This window comes from Beta vulgaris, chromosome 6 (genome assembly GCF_026745355.1).
Source record: "Beta vulgaris subsp. vulgaris cultivar EL10 chromosome 6, EL10.2, whole genome shotgun sequence".
Lineage (NCBI taxonomy): Eukaryota > Viridiplantae > Streptophyta > Magnoliopsida > Caryophyllales > Amaranthaceae > Beta > Beta vulgaris.
Genome location: NC_079207.1, coordinates 33,481,306 through 33,491,748, shown reverse-complemented (window position 1 = coordinate 33,491,748; position 10,443 = coordinate 33,481,306). Strand labels below are relative to the sequence as shown.

At 35.7% G+C, this 10,443-nt stretch overlaps 1 long non-coding RNA gene across 1 annotated transcript; it reads left to right on the top strand.

Annotated features, from left to right (window-relative positions):
* The first annotated feature begins 336 nt into the window (after nt 1–336).
* LOC130591991 (uncharacterized) lies at nt 337–10,059 on the top strand. The gene is made up of 3 exons (XR_008969980.1): nt 337–1,901; nt 2,387–2,475; nt 9,854–10,059. It is a non-coding gene; the product is annotated as an uncharacterized LOC130591991 (long non-coding RNA).
* The last annotated feature ends 384 nt before the right edge of the window (nt 10,060–10,443 follow it).

The window sequence follows — 10,443 nt, the reverse complement described above, 5'->3', positions numbered from 1 at the left end:
CAACAGGTTTAGTAAAATCAGGTAACGTACGGGTTGCAACAGGTCGGGTTAATGACAAGTTACGTCGAGTTATAATCAGTTTCAGGTCCTAATCAGGTCAGGTGTCGAATCGGGTTCAGATCGTTGTCAGGTCAAATCATTTCAGTTATCGATCTTTTTTGGACGGGTATCGGTTCATGTTCAGGTCATATAGTATAAGGTCAAGAGCAGGTATCAGTTATTATCTAACAGGTTACATGTGACCTGTTTTGCCAAAATTTCAGGTGCAAGTCATTTACAGGTCCTGAAACTGATTATAACTCGACGTAACTTGTTAGTATATATACTAATACAACATATACTTGAAGAAAAATAGACTTCCTTACTTAAGTCCTGAAAACTAAAACTCCTCGAAGTTCATCTTCAAATTTTTCTTAAAGTATCATAATTAATATTCTCCCAAAAATAAACAGTAGTCAACTAGAACTTCAGATAGTAAATAAACAATCTTTTCTGAAATTTCATACAATCTTCATTCCAATAAAATTAACTCCTTCACAAAATATAAACTCAATGCTTAAATCCATAATATATAAACTCAAGTGTGTTGTATGTTGTTCATGGGACAATTCATGGATAATGCGGTATTCTCAAGCTTTGAATGTAAAATATGTGCTATCGGGTCCCTTCTTTCTCTTGCAAGTTCAATCTTAGGATACTTGTAGATGAGGGGTCATCTCATCTCACTAACATGTTAGTTCAATCCTTGGACACTAATATGTAAGTATTAAACTTCCCTTTGTTGCTCATTTCTTGTTTTCCTAACTTCGCGTTTGCGGGGAATTGTTTAATAACATACAAATAAACACAGAAGTCATTTTTGCTTCACACCTGATCGGGCGAGACGATGTTTCTCGTCCGTAAAGTTTTTCGATCCCAGGCCCAATCAGGCGAGTTTCTTTTTCTTCTTTTTTTGTTTTTTGTCGCTATCCTTCTCGAGCCCGATCGAGCTTCCTCCGCCCGACCCGATTGGGTTGCCTTCGCCCGACCCGATCGGGTTGCCTCCCCCCGATTGGGCGAGCCTCTTTTTGAGTGAGCTATAGTTTCCGCGGTTTGTGTGACTTCTTTTTATTCTTTTTATATAAATACACTGCCTCAAAAACCGAGATTTTATTATTCTATTATAAAAAACCCTAAACACAAACCTATCCTATTCTCTCTAAGATTTGAGTAGTTCTTGAGAAGTACCAATTTTTGATCCGAGTGCACGGAGTCAGAGATAGTTGTGTGAACCTTGGGGGACGAACGTCATCGTTAATCCGCACTGGTGGTGGCCAAATTCGTTGATAAGGAAGTGGCCATCATACTATGACGCAACTCATTCTTGTAATTCAGGTTTAAGTTATTTGATTTCTGCAGATTTACTAGTTACACTCGATTCAACTAAAAAGTCACAAATGTACAACTTAAAGCTCTTCATTTAATTCCTTTGATATATCATAAAAGATGATTCTTAAGCTAAAGCCTTAAATTTTGTATATCTCTTCTTGGGTCGTCGTTGTCGCATGATTGTCGTCGACGGGTGTTATCAGTCGTCGACACTGCAGCGGTTTTGTGTAGCTGTTGTTATTCACGTCTACTCGCGCAGGTATCATTCGGAGTATGTTGCTTCCATGTCAATTTGATTTTTTCTCTCCTCTGTTGTATCATGATGCTTGTGCTTTTCACCGGCTTTGTTTGCTGTTGCTCCTTGCTGGTGTTCCTGCGTCACCGCTGGTGGTGGTTGTGTTAGTTGTTGTCGTTGCAGTCGTTGTTGTTGTTGTTGTTGTTGTTGTTGCTGTTGCTGCTGCTACGTTATTTTTGATGTTCCCTCGAATATTTTATTACTTTATTTAAAAGAAAATCAATTCTGATTTTGCAAGGTATAAGCTGGACCTATGTCTTTCCCTTTTCTCATATTTAATTCCAAGAATAGTTATGAGTACAAGATTTATTAAATGAGTTTTGAATTAAGTTGTAATGAGTATTATTTCAAAGTTAGTACTACCTCTGTTTTTTTTAGTTGCAACGATTAGACATTTTCCCTCTCTACTTTATGTCAAATCGTTGCAACTAAAAAAATAGAGGTAGTATAATATAGATTGTTAAATGTAACTATGGAAATTAGTTAGGTTCTGACTTCTAAGTATAAATTGCAAAGCTGGATTGTTATTGTTTTAAACCTTTATTTGTTTAAGTTTTAAAAAAGACTTTGTTTGGAAATGATTTAGTCGATGATGTTAATGGGACCTTGATTAGTTAAGTCAAGTCATTCAGGTAGAGAAGGTTTGGTATGAGGAGTCTATATGTTTGAGAATTATTAAGAATTACTACTAATAATTGGTATTATTATTGAGGTGTATTTCAGATATTGATTGGTGAAGCTCAAAGAGATTGAAGAAGCGTGGAGGTTCTCGGTTATTGGATTGGAGATTAAGAAATTGGATTTCCTACAAGGTAACACTTTTGTTCAGCAAAACTTATTGACACGCCCGTATGTGTGTTGTATTTTTAATATCGTATATCTTTTATAATCATGGTCATGGTTATAGATGCATATATATGAGTTAGTTGTGAATTGTTATTAGATAATTATAAAAAAAAACACTCTTGTTTTGTTATTAGAATTGTTCGAAAATGCTTATAGTTATGAAATATGATTTGAGTATGATATTGAGGACAACAATTTCGTATTTGTTTTAGTTGGCTTAGCTTATGAACTGAGATAGAAAGTGGCAAGGTACAGGTGGAGTAAACCGATTTAGACATAAGTTTAGTTATGGCCAGAAATGGTCGAATATTATATTATATTATGTTATGTTACATTACGTTCTGTTAAAGCACGTACTTGCTAGGGATTTGTGTTAATGGATTGAGCTATGGCAACAATGTATTTTAAAGAATTAATTCTTTTTGAAACAATTACCAAGCTTGATTATTATATTAATTAAAAACTTTTGCGAACTATAACCCTTTTGACTGGTTGAAGTAAAGAAACTGAGCTTTCTGCTCATTTCAGTTTTGTTTTTGTTTTGCATTCTCTTTTGTAATTTGCAAGTTTGAGTTGGAAGCTCGAAGTGGATTTATGCGAGAGGTTAGTTACCAAGTTGAAATTATATTAATGATTTAGAAGTTGTATTTAGAGTATGAAATTGTTAATATTTAAGTGCTTATTTGAGAATAAAGTCTTATACAGGTTTGGGAATCGAGTAGTGTATTATGTAATCTGATACTGGTTTTCAAGTTGTTGGTTGTGCCCCCATAACCCACATGTAGGGGTGTTCGCAGTTTGGGTTGGTGCGGTTTGGGATGTAACCCAACCCAAACCACAAATATACGGTTTGACATTTTTCCAACCCAAACCGCACCACACTTTTGGCCAAACCAACCAGAACCGCGCAAAACGGTTTGGTGTGGTTTGGTTTGCGGTTTAACCATTTTGTCCTCCGCGACATTAATTTTGTAATTTAAGAGTAATAAAAAAATTGTTAGTAAATATAAAGAGTCCAAATAATTATGAAGTTGACTTCATAATTAAACATAAATAATAATTTATCATACGTGGCCAAGTTCTTTACTTCAAACTTCTTTTTTCAGTTGTATACTCGTATGCCACCTTGTCAAGCGTATTTAATTGAAAAAAAATCATATAAAATTGCGGTTTTTGGTGCGGTTTCGGTTTACAAAAATTAAAACCGAGGTTTGCTTGAAATCATAACCCAAACCGCAATTTTAGAACTGCAAACCAACCCAAACCGCGAAAAAATGGTTTGGGTTGCGGTTTGGTGCGGTCCAGACCGCACTCTGCACAACCCTACCTACTGGTCTAGGATCGATGTTTCCGCTGTGAGTACATATATTTCGAGGTTTATCTAGTGTTGATTATGATTAGTGAATCATAAGTGTAATTAGTTAGCAGCTCGAAAGTTCGGGCTGTTACAATTAGAGCATCCAAGTGTTTGTCTTTCGGATTATGAACAAATTGGCTAATAACATGTACTATATAATATATATCAAGCCGTGTAGGTGACAAGTAAAGCAATCAAACCACCGCGTGTCGATGTTGGCTAGCTTTATCTCCTGCCAAGGCTTCCCCGCTAAAGATTATAGGCTTGTGATTTGGATCAATCGGTACATTTGTGGGCCTCGCTCGCATCATCCCCATATCATTTAAAATATCAAGGACATATTTTCGTTGACTTACCAATAGGTGTGCTGGAGCTTTAGCTACTTCAATCCCCAAGAAGTACTTTTAGTTCCCCAAATCTTTTCTATGAACTCGGGAATTCTCATGTAATTGTCTTCCTCCAACTCACCATGTAAGAACTCATTGACATCCATTTGATGCAACTTCCATCCCCGAATTGCATCCACTGCTAGAAAGGTTCTTACTATGACCATTTTCGTCACTGGTGCAAAAGTGTCATTATCGACCTCCATTACACTTGGGTAAAACCCTGGGTAACAATCCGAGCCTTGAACCTCTCTATTGTGCCATCGGAGTTGTACTTGATTCCATATACCCATTTACATCCTAGTGCAATCTTCCCTTCTGGTAACATTATAATGGACCACATATGATTTTCATTGAGTACGTCTATCTCTGAGGTGAGCTGCTTCTTGGTGTGTACTTGGTTCATGTTTAGTGGTAATGGTTGCAAAAATTTTTTTGTGAGAGGAACTAAACTTAATGTAAGAAATTTGCATGGTGTGTGATAGGATGTACCTTACTAGAGGTAGACTGATTGGCATGAGGTGTTTGGGGGTGAAGCGTACTTTAATCAGCTGCACACATAGTACTTTAGTTATTTTGTTGCCTTAGGTTTCGTTATCGTTGTAGGAGTTATAACAATTTACGAATTGCTAACTCAAATAATTATAGGAGTATATGAAAGAGAAACAAATATGAGTTACAACCCAGGATAAGAAAAATATAATTTTAGATATATGTTATAATGCAAAACTTCTCCTTATATCTCCTTTTCTTTATTTCTGTTAAACTCTCTCAGGCTTCTGCTTTTTTTTTTATATATTTCATGATTAGAAATGTTACATATATATAGTTATACAATTCTAAATAATTAAAGGATGATAATTGTTCTCATCACAAACCACTATTTAAATTAAACAAATGCTAATTAAAGAAAGCTAAATATAACATCCTAAATTTAAAGTTTGTTTTTCAACACACCCCTCAAACTTTAATTTTCATACCAAGTAATTCTCTCAACCTTTTGAATGTTTCCAGAGATAGGGCTTTCTAAAAATATCTGCAACTTGCTCAGTGGTATTACAATACTTGAGCTCAATTGTTCCTTGCTTCAGTTGATCTCGTAAGAAATGAAAACGAGTATCAATGTGTTTACTCCTTCCATGTTGAACTGGATTTTAGCAAGTTTATATTGCAGACACATTGTCGACGTGTATTGTCGTAGGTTTCACTTGAACATGATCAAGTTCTTGTAGGAGATTTCTTAACCATATTGCTTCACAGACTGCAGACGAAGCTGCTATGTATTCTGCTTCGCAGCTTGACAATGCTACCACTGGTTGCTTTTTCGAACTCCAAGTGAAAGCAGTTGAACCTAGATAGAAAGCATATCCAGTTGTACTTTTCCTTTCATCTTGATCTCCAGCCCAATCACTATCTGAATAGCCGTATAATGTTGCTTCATCTCCATAAGCATAAAACATTCGATATTCTAACGTACCTTTTATATACCTTACTATTCTCTTTGCAGTGCACCAATGTGATTCTTTTGGTGTTTCCATGTATCTACTGACAAGCCCAACTCCATATACAATGTCAGGCCTTGTGATAGTTAAGTACCTTAGGCTTCCAACTAGACTTTTGTACAAAGTTGGATTAAGTGATTTCCCTTCTCCAACTTTCGTCATCTTTATTCCTGTTGAGACAGGAGTGCTCATGGGTTTGCATGTAGTCATTTTAAACTTTTCAAGAATCTCTTTTGCATATTTCTTTTGTGAAATGAAAATTCCATCTTCATTTGTTGTACTTCTATCCCAAGAAAGTAATTCATCAGCCACAGTCGGTCATTTCAAATTCTTTGAACATGACCCTTTTGAAATCTTCGAACATTCTTTCATTGTTCCCAGTGAACAATAGATCATCAACATATAACTTACTATGAGTATATTATCACCATTCTCTTCACGTAGACTGCATGTTCATACGGACACTTAGCAAAACCATTCTGAGATTAAGTATCCATCAATACGTGTGTTCCAAGCTCGTGGAGCTTGCTTTAGACCATAAAGTGCCTTTTTCAGCCGAAGCACTTTATTTTCTTGTCCCTTGATAATAAAACCTTCAGGTTGTTCTACATAAACTTCTTCTTCAAGAACGCCATTTAAAAATGCAGATTTAACATCAAGCTGGTATATCTTCCATTTATGATGTGCTGCAAGTGAAATTAACAATCTCACTGTATCTAATCGAGCTACGGAGCAAATACTTCATCGTAATCAACCCCGTATTTTTGCTTGTAACCTTTTGCTACAAGTCTTGCCTTGTATCTGTCAATGCTTCCATCAGCACCTCTCTTGATCTTATATACCCATTTCACACCAATAGCCTTTTGGCCCTTTGGCAATGTAGCAAGTTCCCATGTATCATTTTCTCTATTGAATGAATCTCCTCTTTCATAGCAGATATCCATTCTTTTTCTCCAGCGGCTTCTTTAAAATTGATTGGTTCATGATCAGCATATAGGCAAAATAAATCTACCTCTTCAACTTCAGTTGTATTCTCATAGATGTCTCTTAAGCTTCTCATCTTAAGAGGTGTTTTTGTGATGAACTTGATCCTCCAGTTGATGGCGATGGTGGTGATGATGATGATTATTATTTTGTGGAGTGTTTGGTGGATTTTGTTCAGAACTCCTCTCCTTAACATCATCATACCCTTCAAACACAATTTTCTCTTTCTCTTTTTCTTGGTCATCCCATTTCCAAGATTCTCCTTCGCTGAATATTACATCCCGACTCTCAATTAACTTTCCAGTTATTGGACTATATAATTTATAAGCCTTGGATTGTGAACTGTATCCAATAAAGATACATTTTTCACCACGATCATCTAACTTTTTTCTGTTTGCTTCTGGTATTTGAGCATAGGCAATGCACCCAAATACTCTCAAATGTTCAACATTTGGCTTTTCACCACTCCATGCTTCTTGTGGAGTCATATTTTTCACACTTTTCGTAGGACAACGATTTAGAATATAAGTTGTCCAAGCAACAACTTCTGCCCAGAATTGCTTCGGCAATCCCCTTTCTTTCAAGATGCTTCGTGTCATGTCTAGAATTGTTCGATTCTTTCTCTCGGCAATTCCATTTTGTTGTGGTGTATAGGAGGCTGTGAATTGTTGTCGTATTCCCGTCGCTTTGCAATAATTTTTGAATAAATTTGATTTATATTCACCCCCTCGATCTGATCTTAGGGTTTTCAACTTATACCCACTTTCAAGCTCCACCCGAGCTTTAAATTGCATAAATGTATCAAATGCAGCTGATTTCTCCTTTAACATATACGCCCACAATTTCCTGCTATAATCATCTATGAAGGTAATAAAATAACGATTACCTCCTAAAGATATCGGTTCCAATGGTCCACATATATCTGTGTGTACCAATTGCAATGGTGCTTTCGCTCTCCATGATAATCCCTTCTGAAATGGTAGTCTAGCTTGTTTTCCTGCCGTGCATATCTCACAAACTTGTTTAGGATCTTCAATTTTAGGCAAGCCATGCACCATATTCTTCGATTGCAAAAGTTTTAGGCCATTGAAATGCAGATGCCCAAAACGCTTATGCCATTTCCATGAATCATTCTCAATAACACCATAGAAGCATTTTTGTACCTCGGTGTTAAGTTGCAGCGGAAACATGCGATTCTTCGCCATTTTTGATTGAGCAATAAGTCTTCCACTTTATCTTTAAGTTGAAGATTATTACCTTCCATATGAACAATATATCCCTTTTCCAAAAGTTGCCCAATACTAAGGATGTTGTTTTCATATCAGGCACGTAGTAACATTAGAAATAAATTCTTCATTTCCATTTGCTTGAAATATTCGTATTTTCCCTTTACCTTCAACTTGTAGTTTGGATGAATCTCCCAAACTTACATTACCTTGTGCATTCTCATCAAGGTCAATAAAATATTCTCTTCTACCACACATGTGGTTACTCGCACCAGAATCGAAAAACACATGTCTTGTTGATTACTAGCCTCTTCATGTGCTAGTAACAATGCAGGACTTTCCTCATTGTTTTGGATGATTCAGCGAAATTTAAATGATTTCCCTGATCCTTTTGCTTGCTCCAACATTCAGATGCATAATGTCCATATTTTTGACAATTATAGCATTGAATGTCTTTTGTCTTACCACGTTCATTGAAAATTCTTCCTCCTCTATTTGACCCTCTTCCACGGCCAAAACTTCTCTCATTATTTTGATTGCGAGGTTGGTAGTTACCACGACCTCTACCTCCTCGTCCTCGGAAATTTCCTCGTCGGTTTCCACCTCTTTGTTCATTTGATTGGAATCTTGACTCAAGTGCTTGATCTATTACAGCTGGTCCATCATTCTTCTGAATTCGTTGTTCGTGCACTTGAAGTGATCCCATGAGTTCTTCTATTGATAATGTATCAATATCCTTTGATTCTTCAATTGCTGGTAATACATGATTGAATTTTTTATTACACGATCGTAGAACTTTTTCAACAATTTTTTTATCTTCTATCTTTTCACCATTTTGTTTTTGTTGTGTCACATTCGTGAGAAGCCGAGAAAAATAATCAGAAATAGACTCAGTCTCTGTCATTTTTATTTCTTCATATTCACCTCGCAGGGCTTGTAAACGGATTTTCCTAACCCTCTCGACACCTTTAAATATTGTCGCAAGTGTGTCCCAAGCTTCTTTGCTTGTGGTTGCATTTGAAATCTTTACAAATGTTTCACGATCTAAACTAGCATAGATCAAAAATAATGCCTTTTGGTCTTTTTTTCTGATTTTCCTTCAAATCTTCTTTTTGTTCTTTGGTTAAAGAAGTCTTTCTTTCATCAGATGGTTTTTCGAAACCATCACTCACAACATCCCATAAATCCTGGGAGCCAAACAAAGCTTTCATTTTGATACACCAATCTTCATATTGGTCTTTGGACAATTGAGGTACTTGTGGTTGAACAAAGTTGGTCGACATTTTGAGGTATTGATATTGAAACGATAACGTGGCTCTGATACCAAATGTAGGAGTTATAACAATTTACGAATTGCTAACTCAAATAATTATAGGAGTATATGAAAGAGAAACAAATATGAGTTACAACCCAGGATAAGAAAAATATAATTTTAGATATATGTTATAATGCAAAACTTCTCCTTATATCTCCTTTTCTTTATTTCTGTTAAACTCTCTCAGGCTTCTGCTTTTTTTTTTATATATTTCATGATTAGAAATGTTACATATATATAGTTATACAATTCTAAATAATTAAAGGATGATAATTGTTCTCATCACAAACCACTATTTAAATTAAACAAATGCTAATTAAAGAAAGCTAAATATAACAACCTAAATTTAAAGTTTGTTTTTCAACAATCGTCTGTTATTTGGCAAAGAAAACTGAGTAGAAATATTGGTGTTGGCATCATCTTCATCGATCAGTTTTGGCTGTAATGGCTTCATGTTAAGTGGCTGGATCGAACTATTTCTTGTTGCTGCATCTCTAAATTGCACAATGGCTGATGATCTCCATTATTGTTAAGGATCACATGATGATTTCGCTCTGCTGGTCAATATTTTTAGGTATTGCTTCAGTGCCTACAAATTCCTCTGCAATTATTGAGTGCAAGCCTTCTCCAACGTGATACTCATTCCTAGGATTAATCTCTTGCGGGTACGGGAGAACTTCTTCATAGAACACTACATCCCTTGAAACCAAAAGTCTCCATTCTTCATGCTAAACATTCTCCAATCCTTTTTTTTACCATGCGGATATCCTATGAAAATGCATTCTTCATCAGAATTTTGTACCATTATCACTTTGCACCTTCTGTACTTCGACATCAAATTGTCTTTTTACGATAGCAAAGAAAGATATGAGGACTTTTGAGGACTCTATTTTGTCTTGTAACAAGTAAACCCAAGTTGCCCAGCTGTAATTATCTACTATGGTTAAAAAATAGAAATCACAATGGATTAGACTAAAAATGTGAGTAGATTTATATTCATTCAACGAAAGAGAAGTCTGCTTGGCAAATATCACATATTTTAGTATCACATCTAGTTGAAATAAAACCACAATCTCTAAAAGTATAAGATAAACTATGATATGAAGTATGACCCAGTCGTTGATGCCATTCCTTTGAATTTTTCTTTGTAGCCAATGAAATAGG